This window comes from Mustelus asterias, chromosome 1 (assembly GCF_964213995.1).
Source record: "Mustelus asterias chromosome 1, sMusAst1.hap1.1, whole genome shotgun sequence".
Classification (NCBI taxonomy): domain Eukaryota; kingdom Metazoa; phylum Chordata; class Chondrichthyes; order Carcharhiniformes; family Triakidae; genus Mustelus; species Mustelus asterias.
The window spans coordinates 139,615,919-139,632,648 of NC_135801.1; the positions used below are offsets into that span (position 1 = coordinate 139,615,919).

The window sequence follows — 16,730 nt, forward strand, 5'->3', positions numbered from 1 at the left end:
TCTGATGACCCTGAGAGCAAAGAGGGGATATGGGAAAGCTCTGGCTGTTAGAATTAGGGAAAGTCCTAAGATCTTGGGGTCCGAGTTCATAGGACTCTCAAAGCAGCTGTGCAGGTTGAGGCTGTGGTTAAGAAGGCGTATGGTGTACTGTGCTCCATCAATCAAGCAATTGAGTTTAGGAGTAGTGAGATAATGATGCAGTGATATAGGACCCTGGTCAGACCACACTTGGAGTACTGTGCTCAGTTCTGGTTGCCTTATTACAGGAAGGATGTGGAAGCCATAGAAAGGGTGGTGAGGAGATTTACAAGGATGTTGCCTGGGTTGGGGAGCATGCCTTATGAGGATAGGTTGAGTGAGCTCGGCCTTTTCTCCTTGGAGAGACGAAGGATGAGGGGTGACCTGATAGAGGTGTATAAGATGTTGAGAGGTATTGATCAAGTGGATAGTCAGAGGCTTTTTCCCAGGGCTGAAATGGTTGCCACAAGAGGACACAGGTTTAAGGTGTTGGGGTGTAGGTACAGAGGAGATCTCGGTAAGTTTTTCACTCCAAGGGTGGTGGGTGTGTGGAATGGGCTGCCAGCAACAGTGGTGGAGGCGGATTCGATGGGGTCTTTTAAGAGACTTTTAGATAAGTACATAGAACTTGGTAAGATAGAAGGTTATAGGTAAGCCTAGTAATCGCTAAGGTAGGGACATGTTCGGCACAACTTTGTGGGCTGAAGGGCCTGTATTGTGCTGTAGTTTTTCTATGTTTCTATATTCTATAAGTATATCAACGGGAAGAGGATAACCTGGGAAAGAGTAGGGAGAGTCAGCATGGTTTTGTCAGAGGGAGATCATGCCTAACAAATTTGATTGAATTTTTTGAGCATATAACCAAGTATGTGGATGAGGGTAGTACAGTTGGTGTAGTTTACATGGATTTCAGCAAAGCCTTTGACAAGTCCCACATGGGAGACTTATTAAGCAGGCTAATGCACATGGGATACACGGTGATCTGATGAGGTGGATTCATAATTGACTTAGCGATGGTGACAGGTGGCTGCTTTAGTGACTGGAGGCCAGTGGCCAGAAGGGTCTCTTCTGCACTGTAGGATTCTGTGGCCCAACGACATGCACTGAATCCCTATTATCAAGATCCTGAAAATTACATTTGACCAGAAATTTAGCTGGACCCCAATGATATAAATACTGCAGCTACAAGAGCAGATCAGACTGGCAATTCTGTGATCAGTAACTGACCATCAGCCTCCCCAAAACTTGTCCGCCATCTACAAGGCACAAATCAGGGAGTGTTATGGACTACTCTCCATTTGCCTGGATGAGGGCAGCTCTAACACCATCCAAGCCAAAGCAACATGCTTGATTAGCACCTCATTTATCCCCTTAAAGATTCACCCCTCCTGCTAATGATGCACAGTGGCAGTAGTGTCTACCTTCTGTAAGATGCACTGCAGCAACTGGCTAAGAAGACTTCTATTCCAAACCCATGAATCTACCACCTAGAAGAGCAAGGGTAGCTGATGCATGGGAACACCAAGCCACACACCATCCTGACCTGGAATTATATAGCTGTTCCTTCACTGTTGCTTGGGCAAATTCCTGAAACTCACTTCCTAAGAGCATTCTGGGTGCACCTTCACCATAGACTGCAGTGGTTCAAGCAGGGAGTTCACTGCCACCTACTGAAGGGCATTTAGGGATGGTATATTGTCTCCCTGATGACATGGTGAAGGATGTTACTGTGTAGCTATAGAACATTCTAATAAAAGGAGGATGAGCAGCCAAAGGCAGTATCCCTGTTGCTACCTGTGAGGAATGAGGTCCTGTAGACAGACTTTAGGCAGCTCGGAAATAAATTAATATGCAGGATCTCATGGTGCTATGTGCTAGTGAGTACAGAGATGGGGAGATTGTGCAGATGAATGTGTATTTGTGTGATTGATCCAGTTAAATGTTTTGTCCCAGAATGTTGATGGTGGCAGAGTCAGCATTAGTAATGCTGTTGAATGTCAAGGGGTATTGGTTAGATTCTCTCTTGTTAGAGATCATTGCCTGCCACTTATGTGGCATCAATATAAACTTGTCACTTGTCAACCCATGTTATCCAGGTCTTGCTGTAGGTGGGCACAGAAGTTTCAGTATCTGAGTTGCAAAAGGTACTGAACATTGTGCAGTCATTTGCAAATGTCCCCTCTTCTGACCTTGTATTAGAGAGAAAGTCATTGAAGTAGCTAAAGATGTGTGAGCCTTGGACACTGTGCTGAGAAACTTCTTAAGCAATGTCCTGGAGCTGAGATGGTAGGCCTCCAGCAACCATGAATCATCTTCCTTTGTGCTAGGTATGACTCCAACCAATGGAGAGCTTTCCCTTTTGCTGGGGCTCCTTGATGCCACATTTGGTCAAATGTTGCTTTGATGTCGAGGACAATTATTCTCATCTCATCTCTGTAATTCAGCTGATTTGTCCATTTTTGCACCAAGGTTGTATTTGAATTTTATTGAATTCTTGATTGACCCTGGTGGATACCAAATGATAAGAGGTTGTTACTAAGTAAGTAAAGGTAAAGGATCACCACGATCTTTTAAATGGCTGAACAGAATCTCATAAGACATAGTCATATGGTCTACTCCTATGTTATAGGTCAAAATCCTGGAACTCCCTCCCTAAGAGCACTTTGGGAATACCTTCACATAGACTGCATCATTTGAAGATGATGACTCGCTACCACCTTCGAGGGCAATTTGGAATGGGCAACAAATGCTGGCTTTAACAGCGACACCCATGTTCCATGAATGAATGAATAAATGAAGAGAAATAAATGTTGCCACAAGCATTGTCATGCCATGAATGTTTGAGTGATAACTTTGGTTTAAAATATTTGACTGTCTGTTTACCAGTCTATATTTTAAGTGGCCACTGGCAGTCTTTTCAAAATACATATTTTGCATTCTTTGTGCTGATCAAAGCACTTCCTGGAAATATTTGCAATAATCTCTGATTTTTAATGCTCCACATTTTTTTTTTGCTTTCAAAACAGAGGGTTGACATCTATCTCAAAATTTCCATGTACCATGAGGATCACGTTGAAGTGTAATTTTCTGTGTGAAAACTGAAGGTTTTGATACAAATTTGTGTGATAATGCATTATTACACTTGGTTCCACAATTGATTACTTTTTAATTGACTGTTTCACTGAATAAAATTGAACATTTCTGAATCTGTGAATTTTAATGTTCATGTTACGTTGCAATTTCACATTTCAATTTTGTTTAAAAATTTACGAGCATTTAAGGGTTTAAAAAAAAAAGAGAAATGGCTGATTTTAAAAATGCTACCTAATTTCGCAGGGCTTCTGTTATAGCTCTGTCCTTTCAGTTTCTAATTTGTTCTTGGGTCTACTGTGGGTAATAAGTATAAAAAGCACACTGAAGGTTACATTTAAATGTATTGTCTCCTTTATAACCTGAATAATGTTAGAGCTTTCTGTTCTGTTAGTGACCTACCATGACACTGCAAGGCAACAAAGAGGAGTTTTTCTGTGCAAATTGCCAATCGTAGCAGGCAGGATTCCCCCAATCAGCTGTGTGCTCTGCTGAAAAGCCAGAGTTGACGGATGAGCCTGTTCAGTCAGCTGGTAGGAATGAAGTGAAAGCTTCCAGCAGGAACAAGGCAGTGTATATGGCTAGAAAAGGGTGAGAATCACAAAGGGCCACGAATAACTGATAATGCTACTCAAGATCTGCCTGAGTCTGCCACAAACTGTATTTAAGTCAGGCTACGGAGCTTTATGGTGCCCTCCTGTTTGGCACTATGCAGTCGTGTTAGCAGTGTAATAGAATATTCTATAGGAAAGTTAACTGGGTAAGTACTGTTGAATTGTGGTATATTCATGAGAGGCAAACCAGTGAGTAATTCGTCATGTGCTTGGAGTTGTTTGGAAGCATTTTAATAACGTTGGCAGTTTGTTACTGATAATTCAAAGAGCTGCTGTATTTATAATCTATTTCCATGCAATATATTTACAAATGTTTAATTATTAAACTTGGGAATGGTGTTTTTTGTTGGCTGCTCCAAGGTTGGGAGCTATTTTAATCCTTTTGTCAGATCTGAAATGGTCCTAATTAGTTAATGTGGATAAATGATATTTAAAAGCTGGTAGGTGTTCATACATGTCCATGTCACCTAAGGGCTGTCTCAGATTGAATGTGTGAAATACTAAAATGATCATTCAGCAAAGTACCACCAACAGAACCAAATACAGTAATAGGCCTTTCCAGTAGAGTCCAGTGATATTGGATAAATCAGCCCATGTAAACTGTGCATGTGTGCTTGTGTTAACTGTTTTTCACACCCTCCCTTTGATTGTTTCTGTCAGTCTCTAGGGTCAATGATACTTAGTTTTTGTTTCTTTTTGATGCTGCAGGAAATGCATTGTAATTACACAATTGTTCATTAGCCTTGAAAGGAAATTCTTTTGAGGATGTTTGTTCGCAGTGGTAGTACATATGTTTTGCTCCTGTAACAACTATGATTTACAATGCCAGACTTTGTGAAATGGATACTGTGAACACACATTTCAGAAAGGAAGACACACATTTGTGTTTTCTTTTAATAAAACCACTGGCCTTTTTTTGAATTCAACTTTTCAACAAATAAATTAGCAAAAGTGTGTTTCCTCAGACTTTTAATTGGTTTACAAGACTGTGACATTATACCTGTATTAAAAATTGATGCCTGTGCAATCTTTGTGGACATCCTAAACAGAGTGTGAAACACATGGCTTGTTCACTTCCTCTGAATCTCTAATTTTGTATTTATCTTGAAACTCAGCCTTTCCACTTCACATGTTCATATTCTGCATTACTGCAAGTGCTGAAAAACTTGATGAAGAAACTAAAACATTCGGAAAGATCATGAAGTAAATCTAACACATTTTGAAAAGTCCTTGTATGATGTGGGGCTTAAAAGTTCTTTTTAGGAAAATCATTTCTCCCCCTCCCACCCCTTCCTTGAAAACATTGTCTTTTTGTTTTCTTCCCTTACCCAGTGATGTGCTGGGTTGCCGTTCCATGGATGGTGGTAGCCCACTGGTATTTTGTCTGAGCAGATCATATTTTATTTGTGAGTCTTTTATTGATGGCCCGAATGGCTCGTCACTTCTTTATCAGATGTTCACATATGCACTTGCCACTAGAAAGCATTAGATTATAATCAACAGTAGGAAGTCTGGTAGTTTTCCTTTTGTCACCTCTTCCTCTTTTGAATCATGAGAGACTGAACTAGTTGCTGTGCCTGCCAGAGCTAAAAGCAAAATAGTGTGGATGCAGTGCCAGAGCTCACTTTTAGCTGAAATCTGCTAAATTAGCGCAGAGGATTTAACTTGGACCCTTCCTGATGATTGTTCATGCCCACAAATACTGTATTTATCTACTTAGCCATTGATATTTCCAAAACTTTTACTTTGCTAAAATCCTTGTCCACCTCTTTTTCCAACCCCCCCACCCCCCATTCCCTTTCCCTGATCGTGATTTCATATTGAGGAATGATGATTTTAGGACAGTTTCAATTTTCTTCTATTGCAGACCTTTGGGGCATAATTAAGTGCTAGTGGAAGGATGACATGATGGGAAGCGGTAATTTAAAATAGTCAGAATTGTTAGCTGACAACCAGAGTATTGAAGCTTTTTCTCGGGTGTCCATTGTGTGTGCCTGCATCCCTTTCATCTGTTCCATGTCAGATTGATGGATGGAATACTATAACAACTCGTGTATACGTTGCCTAGAATGTAGAATGGTACTTCACGTACATAGGAAAAAGTGAACAATGAGCCCAAGGAGTTCTTCAGAGTGGTCAGATGTGGGTTTAAAAAGGGACGATGAAGAACGAAAGGCATGGTAGCACAGTGGTTAGCACTGCTGCTTCACAGCTCCAGGGACCTGGGTTCGATTCCCGACTTGGGTCACTGTGTGTGTGGAGTTTGCACGTTCTCCTCGTGTCTGCGTGGGTTTCCTCCGGGTGCTCCGGTTTCCTCCCACAGTCCAAAGATGTGCGGGTTAGGTTGATTGGCCATGCTAAAAAATTATCCTTCATGTCCTGGGATGCGTAGGTTAGAGGGATTAGTGGGTAAATATCTAGGGATATGGGGGTAGGGCCTGGGTGGGATTGTGGTCGGTGCAGACTCGATGGGCCGAATGGCCTCTTTCTGTGCTGGAGGGTTTCTAAGCTTACGGTGGGAATTTCAAAGCGTGAAACACAAGGTCACCATTGGTGGGGCTGCTCCATCTTTGGCATAGGGAGCTGATTCAACAGACATTCTGTGGAAAGTTCTCCTGCTTATGGCCATTCTTTGAGTCCTATCGAGCGCTCTTGTCCCACATGATGCTAGGATTCAGCTGAATGCAGGGTTATGTTTGCTGCAGCGAGGGGAATGGGAGTAGATAGAGCATTGTGTTAAAGAGGAGTGCTGTAGTTCAGGTTATTTAAATTGCTATTCTTTTAGTCCTTTTAAATGTTAAATGTTCTTAAACAAAAAGTTCTTCCATGAGATGGCCAATGAAGTTGATTGCTGCAGTGCAATGCGGGTGGACAATAAATGCTCACATCCCATGAATATTTTTTTGAAAAGCCATCAAGTCTATGCTGTTCGAAAAATTTATTTTTCCTGTGATTCGAAAATTATTCTTGTAACTGGTTGGCCCTTTTTTTTTCTACCCCCTCTCAAAATAACTCTTAAAATTGTATTTGTGGTTGTCATTACCTTTTTTTCTTAACTCAGCACAACTTTCAAATCTGTCCAAAGAACGCAAGACCCATTTCAGCAATGCCTTAATTGTCAGATTTTTGTCAGCTGCTGGTATGTTTCCAAAGCGTACAACAGCCAGACTAGTGATTTGCTACAAAATGTCAGGAGGTACACGCCCTTTTGAAGAGCTGCTTCTAGTTACTGGAACTTAACCAAAATTAGGTGTACAAAAGCTGGAGCAATTCCATCTCGAGCAATTTTTTTTATTGTTGAAGTATTAGTTTCTGTAAAGTTGTACACTGTTTAGGTGCCTTTCATGTATAGATTCTCCTGGAACAGTTAGCAAATACGATTCTGGTCTGAATTCTATTGTATTTCAGTCTGGAATTGACGATTGTGCTCTCTGGGCATGAGGGCTGTTCACTGACAGATTGCAGGACATTGAGGTTCTTTTCTCAGTGACTACTTTCAAATGATGGGACTGATTTCAGAAACTGAAAAATCTCTGTGGACATTTGTTTAAAGAATTTACAGTCGATTATATAGAAATCGGGTGCAAGTAAATGTATGTTTTGCTAAAATTTTAAGTTACAGTTCAAGCATGCAAGACACTGCAACCAATAAATTTGAAATTAATAATAGAAACATAGGAAAACTACAGCACAAACAGGCCCTTCGGCCCACAAGTTGCGCCGAACACATCCCTATCTTCTAGACCTGCCTATAACCCTCCATCCTATTACGCTCCATGTACTCATCCAGGAGTCTCTTAAAAGACCCTATTGAGTTTGCCTCCACCACCACTGACGGCTGCCGATTCCACTCGCCCACCACCCTCTGTGTGAAAAACTTACCCCTAACATCTCCCCTGTACCTACCCCCCAGCGCCCTAAGCCTGTGTCCTCTCGTAGCAGACATTTCCACCCTGGAAAAAAGCCTCTGAGAGTCCACCCGATCTATGCCTCTCAACATCTTATATACCTCTATTAGGCCTCCTCTCATCCTACGTCTCTCCAAGGAGAAAAGACCGAGCTCCCTCAGCCTATCCTCATAAGGCATGCCACTCAATCCAGGCAACATCCTTGTAAATCTCCTCTGCACCCTTTCAATCTTTTCCACATCCTTCCTGTAATGAGGTGACCAGAACTGAGCACAGTACTCCAAGTGGGGTCTGACGAGGGTCTTGTATAGCTGCATCATTATCCCCGGACTCCTAAACTCAATCCCTCGATTGATAAAGGCCAGTGCATTGATAGTGCACTTCGATTGTGGTGATTGCATTTTAGTTACTGTTATGCTTCAGGTCAGAAACTCAAATGTTTTATGGAGCCTGCCTAAATCATAAGTTTTGCATCTTGAATTTGGTTAGAATAAGCATGAGATGTTTCAACTTGGGTGTGATTCAAAAGACCCACGAGAGAACTTTTATCAAACAAAGTTTATTTAAGAATATGTTTAACATGTATCGTAAGAAAATTAGCAAGAACTTTTGTCAATTACAAACAAGAAACAAACCTGATAATGTACACTTAATAAGCTGTCCCAATTAAAACTAATATCCAATGAACAAAACCCTTGAAACAGATTTATCACTGCACAGGCTAAAGCTCACATGATACTGGGATCGAGTTCCCTGGGTTGAATGCTGATTTCAAATGATCTCGAAAACTCAAAGCAGTTTGCAGTGGTATCTGCTCCTCAAAACACAGATTCTTTACTGCAGGTTGGCAATAAGCTGTGCTTTCAGCTAACCCATAAAATTTTCAAAATAAAAGCAGAGAAAGAGACTTCTTTTCCAGCTTGCTTCTAAGACTGCCTTTAACACTGCAGCCAAAACAAAACTAAAATATGACCTCTTATCACCTGACCCCACAGTTTTTCTCTCCTCCCACAATGACATCACTTAAAGCTGACAGAGCTGCAGAGATCATGATTAAAAAAGACATTTCTTAAAGGCACATTAATGTTACAATATCAATGACTGCCAATTGTGATTTTTAAATGCTGAGAACTGTAAAGCAAGGTGTGTTGAATTTAATTGTTTGGGACTTCATGGTGCTGATAAATGATGTGATCGGTGGTAATGAATGCTGATTATGAATTTAATGTATTAGTATGGAATATAATTATACCTGATTTTATGTTTATGAAGCACTATGAAGTTCTGTAGCACTGAACCCAAGAGACATTCAGCATCTTGTTAGCAAATAACATTTTCTATTTTGTCCAATGACAATAGTGTGTAAGCAATAGAGGTTGAAGATAAATTAATAATTCCATTTGCCACAACTGCAACAGTGCACTCTGAAGGAACAGGATATCACTTACAGTAACTTCCAGATTTCTGCATTTGACCGCACATGCGGATGCCAGAAGTTACTGTCACTTTTACACATTGGGAACAAATACTGAAATTTTGCCATCGTTATAATTGTACATCCTGGGCCAATTTGTGATTTTTGTTATCTTCCCAGCATTAAGCCATGTCAATGCGTGCTTTTTTGTGACTCCCTTGTAATTTGGATTGTCTTTTAGGGCAAGTTCCTAAGATCCGTGTCAAGGGTGGAGAAAATGTTACAATGCAAAGTATTTTACTTTAGTTAATTTTTCCCTGTGCTAAATGTAGTCTTTCTGTTTGCTGCTGGAATCAGTGGGTTGAGGTAAACTGTTATTTTTTTCTAAAGCTGCGGTCTCCAAACATCATTCAGTCCCATTCTCAATAGACTCCAGCCATTATTAACTCTTGTGTCTCGAGGTACACTTCCTTACTGAAACATTCTATTCCTGCATATAGTGAGACTTGGATGATGACATACAAGCCAATGCTTAATTTGGGATCCGGCAGGGCCACTCCGCTCCGGACTTCATTACAGCCTTCCTCCAAACACAGACAAAAAAGCTGAAGTCCAGAGGTTAGCCAAGAGTAACTGCCCTAGACGTCAAGTCAGTGTTTTGACCATGTGTGACGTCAAGGAGCCCGAGCAAAATTGAAGCAGGGGAAACCTCTCCCTTGGTTGGAGCCATACCTAACACAAAGAGGCTGTGGTTGTTGGAGGCTAATCATCACAGCCCCTCCATCATTGGCGCACAGTGGCAGCAGTGAGTACCATCTACAAGATGCACTGCAGCAGCTCGACAAGGGATTGCCCAACAGTACTTTCAAAAAAAGAGCATGACAAACTTCTGCTCTGCAGAATTCCTCTTTAGGGGAAACACTACAGACAACTGGCCCATGGAGGCAAACATTGAAATTCGGTTCAGCATGCTTCAGGAACTACCTGTGCCAGACTCTCATATCCACTAGTTCCCCCTTGACAATAATGCTAGTTACATCTTCAATAAACTCCAGCAGGCTTGTCAAAATATGATTTTTTTTTTTTTCCCTTTTATTTGACTTTACCCAACCTTCCATTATTTTCTAAGTGTTCAGCTATCCCGTATTTTCGAATAGAAAATAATAGATTGTAGCATTTTCCCTCCACTGATGTCAGGCTAACAGGTCTGTAGTTCCCCCTACTTTCTTAAATATGGGCGTTACGTTTGCAATCTTCCAATCTGCAGGAATCTTCCAATCTGCTGCAGAATCTATAGAATTTTGGAACAGGTTCACAAATTCATCCAATGTCTCTTTACCACCTCTTTTGACACTCTGGGTTGTAGATCATCAGGTCCAGGGGATTTTCTGAACTTTTAGTCTCATTAATTACTCCAGTGCTAATGTTTACTGTGTTACTTTCTTTCAGTTCCTCATTCTCAAGTATATCTGGGAAGTTTTTTGTATCTTCCTCCAAGATGACAGATACAAAGTATCTGCTCAGTTTTTTTCTGTTACATTATTCCCATGTATAAATTCTCCTGTCTCTGCCTGCAATGGGCCCACATTTGTCTTTACTAATCTTTTTCTTATTACATACCCATAGAAGCTTTTACAGTCCGATTTTAAGTTACTCACTAGATTGCTGTCACATTCTATTCTCCTTTATTTCAGTTTCTTGGTCCTCTTTTGCTGAATTATCAATTGTTCCCAATTTTCAAACTTACTAACTTTTTGGCAACTTGATAAACTTCTTCCTTCAATAAAAGACAATCTATCTTGTGAGCCATAAGTGATTCATTTTTCCTGTTGGACTTTTGTGCCTCAAAGGAATGCAAATTTATTGTAAACCATGGATGATTATTTAAATACTCGCCATTACCTGTCAATTTTCATGGCTATTAATGTAGATTCCCAATCTACCATAGCCAACCCGCCCTTCATATCTTTGTAGTTTCCTTTGTTTAGATGTAAGACCCTAATTTCAGGTTCAAATAGTTTCAAACTTGATGTAAAATTCTGCCCCTAAGAGCTACTTTGTGGGCAGCATGGTGGTACTGTGGTTTTCACTACTGCCTCAGCACGAGGGACCTGGTTTTGATCCCAGCGTGGAGTGACTGTGTGCAGTAGGCACTTTCTATGTGTTTGGGTTTCCTCTGGGTGCTCCAGTTTCCTCCCACAGTCCAAAGATGAGCAGGTTAGGTGAATTAGCTGTGCTAATTAGTGGATTAGCCATGGTAGATGTGCAGTGTTAGGATGGATGGGATGCTCATTCAGAGTCAGTGCACACTCAATGAGCTGAATGGCCTCTTTCTGCACTGTAGAGATTCCATTGTTCTATGGTCCTGGACGGTGTTGGGGTTCTTGACTCTTGTTAGAGCCACACTTATCCAAGCAAGTAGAGAGTACTCCATCACACTCAATTTCTGCCTTGTAGAAGGTGGATAGACTTTGGGCAGTCAGATGAGATACTGGCGACAGAATTCCCAGTCTCTGACCTCCTTGTAGCCACAGTATTTATGCGGCTAATCCAGTTCAGTTTCTAGTCAATGGTAAACCCCAAGATGTTATTAGAATCTATTGACTCCCTACAGTACAGAAGGAGGCCACTCAGCCCATTGAGCCTGCACCGACAACCACCCCACCCAGGCCCTATTCCTGTAACCCCATGTATTTACTTTGCTAATCCCACTGACACGAAGGGACAATTTAGCATGGCCAATCCACCTAACCTGCACATCTTTGGACTGTGGGAGGAAATCGGAGCACCCGAAGGAAACCCATGCAGACACAGGGAGAACGTGTAAACTCCACACGGACAGTTATCCGAAGCTGGAATTGAACCCGGATCCCTGGTGCAATGAAGCAGCAGTGCCAACCACTGTGCCATCGTGCTGCCGACAAGTAAGGGGACTTAGCAATGGCAATACCATTGAATGTGCAAGGGAGATGGTTAAATTCTCTCTTGTGGAAGATGGTAATTGTCCACACTTCTGTGGCTTGAATGTTAATTAAGTCGAAACCTGCACCTTCCTGGGGCCAGTCTTTTAACCAGGATGTGAGAGGCGAAGATTGCAATCTGATGCTATTTCCTTGGCGGTTTGTTGTGGTTATAATATTTTCTGAATTCCACGCATCACCCCAGTTGACTTGTGGGGCAATGAATGGATCAGGGAGAGCTCGGAATGAGCTAAGCAACAGTTGCAGCAGTCTGAATAGTGTAGGAGATCTGAGCTTGAAGAAATTGCCACAAAATTGGATTTTCTTGTGCTTCCAATCCACTGTACAATTTGTGTGCTGTTGTGAGTATAGGGCTGTTAGACAGCTGCCAGAAGGTCTAATTATAACCTCCCCTAAATCGGTTAGCCAAAACCATGAAGTTTGAGAGATACCATGTAACAAAATTGCAAGAAACCTTGGGTTCCATTTGTATGAGATACAAAAAATCTTCTCTGGTTTTGCTCTTCCCTCGGTAATGTACATTTATGCTTTGTAGCAATAGTATTAAGTTATGCTTATTTTGATCCTACAAAGACAAGTTGTAGTTTAACCATAATTTTATTAAATCTGTGTTTTTAGTGTGCTAAGATTGCTGATATCCGCAGTACTTAATGAAAAATTATTTCCTTTGTCAACAGGTTCTGATGGTACAATAAAGACCATTTTCCTTAAAAATCTGTCTTTGAGAACATGGTTGCACAAAGTTGAACGTTGCACAGATTGAGAGTTGCCAAACTTATGGTAGTAGGAAAATGACGAACAAATGATGTCCATGCAAAGGTTAGTTCTGTAGAGCTGTTTCTGTGAACTCTTAAACGGTGGTGTTTGTGATAGCATGACTGATATTCTGTGGTCCTTTTTGTTTGTTTGCTGTTCTGAAGATTAGCATGTAGTCAGTTGTTCACCATTCCAATTTTTTTCCGCAGTGTAGGATCTTCTGACCAGTGTAGTTTTACTATCTTGCGGAAATCATCTTTGGTGTTCTCTTTTTTTTTTTCACCTTTTTCTCTTCTTTTCTCTCCTCTATCTAAATTTTGTCGCCATGCTAATTCATTGTCTCACTTGATTATTGAGTGATTCTTTGGTGCTATTTAGTCAAATCACTGTAATAATGGGTGATTACTTTAATAAACATAATTAAATCAAAAACCGAAGATGCTGGAAAATCTCAGCAGGTCTGACAGCATCTGTGGAGAGAGAATATATCCAATAAATCCAATGTTTCGAGTCAGAATGACCCCACGGCTAGACCTCCTGAGATTTTCCAGCATTTTCTGTTTTCGTTTCAGATTCCAGCATCCACAGTATTTTGCTTTATGCACAATGATGGTATTTGTCATGGGATATTTATTATTGAAATAGCAAAATCTGAAACAAAAATAGACAATGCTGTAACAACTCTTATCTGGCAGCATCTGTAGGGAGAGAAAACAGAATTAACATTTTCGAGTCTGTTTGACTCCTCATCAAAACTAAGGAGGGGGAAAATGTGTTGGATGTTATTCTGTAACTGGGAGAGATTGCAACAAGATGCAGCAACCTGAAGAACAAAATAAAGATGGGGGGGGGGGCGATGCGGTTTGCATTAAGACAATAGATGTATGGGATATTTGGGTTATGATGGAGGAGAAGATGATGGCTGTCACAGTCTAAAGTTGTTGAACTCAGTGGAGCCCTAAAGGCTGTATGTAACACGCCAAATAGGAAGGTGAAGTGCTGCTGCTCCAGCTTGCGTTGGGTTTCACTGGAGCATTGCAACAGGCCAAGGACAGATGTAGACATGAGAACTCACAGCACCGAGGACCTGGGTTTGATTACCAGCTTGGGTCAGTGTGTGGATTTTGCACGTTCTCCCCGGGTCTGCATGGGTTTGCTCTCGGTGCTCTGGTTTCCTCCCACAGTCCAAAAAACATGCTGGTTAGGTGGATTGGCCATGCTAAATTCTCCCTCAGTGTGCCCAAACAGGCTGGAGTGTGGCGACTCGGGGATTTTCACAGTAACTTCATTTCAGTGTTAATGTAAACCTATTTGTGACACAAATAAACTTTATATTTTAAGATGTTGAGTTGAAATTGCATGCAACAGGAAGGTTGGGGTCATGTTTGCAGACTGAATGACATGAAGCCTAACCTCTGGCTTTGTTAGGCTTCCTAATTTTCTGAAGTTATTTCTACTGTTCGTTTACATTCTTTCAAACATGTTGAGGGAGCACGGTTTACATTTTAGTTTGCAAACCTATAACATCGTTTCTACTCTATTTAGAGGCAAGCAAGCAGAAGTGAAATTAGATCTAAATAGTGCATGTATGATTTTTGTAATTATTTGTACCAATTGGATTTGCAATGCCATCCTTTCAGGTCTTGGTTCAGTCCTGTAGTTGGAATGACCAAATTGGATCTGACGCTCCAAGCAGCTTGGCTGAAAAGCATTAAATCTTGTTATCAATAGACTTCCTGAAGACTCAGGAAAGATCTAACTAGCAGGTGGGTGCTCAAATATGTATATTAATGTCACCTGAGCATCTATTGCAGATGGATGTGTTCAGCTTCAAAAATATCAAATGTTTTCTGAAAAGTTAATTTGTATTGTACATTGTTAGTCAAAATGTTTTCATTCAAAACATGGTTATAGACATTAAATAGTTTTCACTGTTGCCTGCAGCGTCACTAGAAAAACAACAATTTCATTCAAAGGTTAGCATAGGAGTCTTATGATCATTTCTGACTTCTGATGTCACAGTGAGACTAACTTGCTGAGGGACTGACTGCATTAGCAAATAATGGATGAGCAGGCTGCACTTCTGTCCTTCAATCAGGCTGCCTATGGCTAAGTTACAATATGACCAAACACCTTAAAAAGAGAAGAGGGTTTTCGCCAACTGACTCCATTATATCCTTGGCCAAGCACTGCATTATAAAAATTTCTGTTATTCCTGTTGCACAAAATATGAAGCTGCCATAATGACTGGTTCTGCAGCAAGAGACCTTTGAAAAGGTAAACATTACATCTTTCTTCAAAAAGTATTTTCAACTGTCATATGCTCTCGAGGTTCAAATTACAGGTTAAACTGATGTAGGTTGCTTTAATGGTTCACTGTCATTCAAACTCCTCTTGTTGTTGAACTGTGGTGCATTTCACTATCACATATTCTTAGTTAAATTGTGCACCAAGTTATGTTTCAATTTTTTTAAACAGTTTGTAATGAAAGCTGTTCACATTGTGGCTTCTAATACAGTGCAGTTAAGTCCTGGGTTTGCAAAATGATCTCACCTGGAGAGGGAGGGGTATGGTTTGCCTCAATATCCCCAAAGTCAGGAGTGAAAAAAATTAAGTTTGGTAGATCTGGTAACTTTTTTTTTTAAAAAAAACAAATTTCCTTGAAAGGAAACCTGCCTGCCTTAAACGTTACTCTTTCACACTAAGCAAATAATTTGTAATGTTGTTGGGGACAATAGGTTGTGACTAAGTGTGCTGCCTTGCTAGCGTTACCCATATTTCATCCAAAATTCATTTATAAAATTGCCTGGGGCTCCTGGATAGCTCTTGGTATGCCGTTTTGACCTTAAAGATGCACTTATAGAGCTTGTGTGCGAATGATATTTGGCTTTGCTATGATTTCCCCCACCACGTTCTCCCCAATAGTCAAATAATTAACTTGCTATTGCTTGCTAACTAGGGTTACTTGTGGGCTGACAGCAATCCCTTTCAGAGAACAAAGCAGAAAACATTATGACAAGAAAATCTTTAAATGGGAAGAGGAGCTCATTGAACTACTGTTAAAGATTCTGAAAGTAGATTTCAATAATGAGGAATGAGCAGAATGTTTTTTTTTAATGGAACTTCCCATTGTTACTCTTTGTCTACTTTATCGATCTAACAGCCTCCGCCTTGAAGCTTCCAATTATCCTAATATCCACATCATTTTGGGAGATAGAGTTGCAGATTTCAATGTGGAAAAAGTGGTTCGAAACACTTGATCAGGTCAACCCTAATTTTCTGCACTCAGAAACACAAACCAAGTTTACGTGATCTAAATTATGAGCTCCAACATCACTCCGATGAATGTGCATTGCACCTCCTCTGGGGCTAATGTAACTTTCGTTGGGTGTCATGACCAAAACTGAATGCTGTGCTCCTGGTGGGGTAAAACCGAGGCTCTATAAAACTGAAGAATAACTTCCTCCTCTTTGTTTTCCCATTTCATTGAGATTAAGATCAAGATTCCATTTGCTTTCCAAGTTTTCTTGATTTATTTTTCTGCTTGTCTACTGGATTTGTTTATTTGGATTTACATTTCTTAATTTCTAAACAATCCCTAATTTCTTACCATTCAGAAAATACTCAGCTTCATCTTCCTCGAGTCCAAAGTAGATGGCCTCACACTTGCCTGATCCATTTGTGTGTTTTAGAATGTCAGATTGTGAAATAATTCAATGGAATTCAATCTTTTTAATGTATTTAACCAAATACTTTGCCATGAATGATCTCCCATCTCCACACAAGTTATTTCCTGTATGATTTCATAACTTAATTATGATGTCACTGGCTAGCTAAACATGAGCTTGACTGTAGTAGCCCAATCCAATTTTAATACTGAAAGAAGTACACCCTGGTAAGAGTGGCACTGCTGCCTCACAACACGCAGGACCCAGGTTCAATTCCAGCC

At 40.6% G+C, this 16,730-nt stretch overlaps 1 protein-coding gene across 6 annotated transcripts in view; it reads left to right on the forward strand.

Moving 5' to 3' along the window:
- The window catches only part of atosb (atos homolog b), a 143,909-nt gene that overhangs the window by 44,890 nt on the left and 82,289 nt on the right, over positions 1-16,730 (forward strand). For 5 of the 6 annotated variants that reach the window (XM_078219476.1, XM_078219472.1, XM_078219475.1 and 2 more), the window contains one exon: positions 12,703-12,844. The gene's annotated coding sequence lies outside the window, so the exon portion shown is untranslated. Of the gene's footprint in view, positions 1-12,702; positions 12,845-14,421; positions 14,548-16,730 lie in introns of all 6 variants that reach the window. The other variant, XM_078219478.1, reaches the window with a different exon arrangement.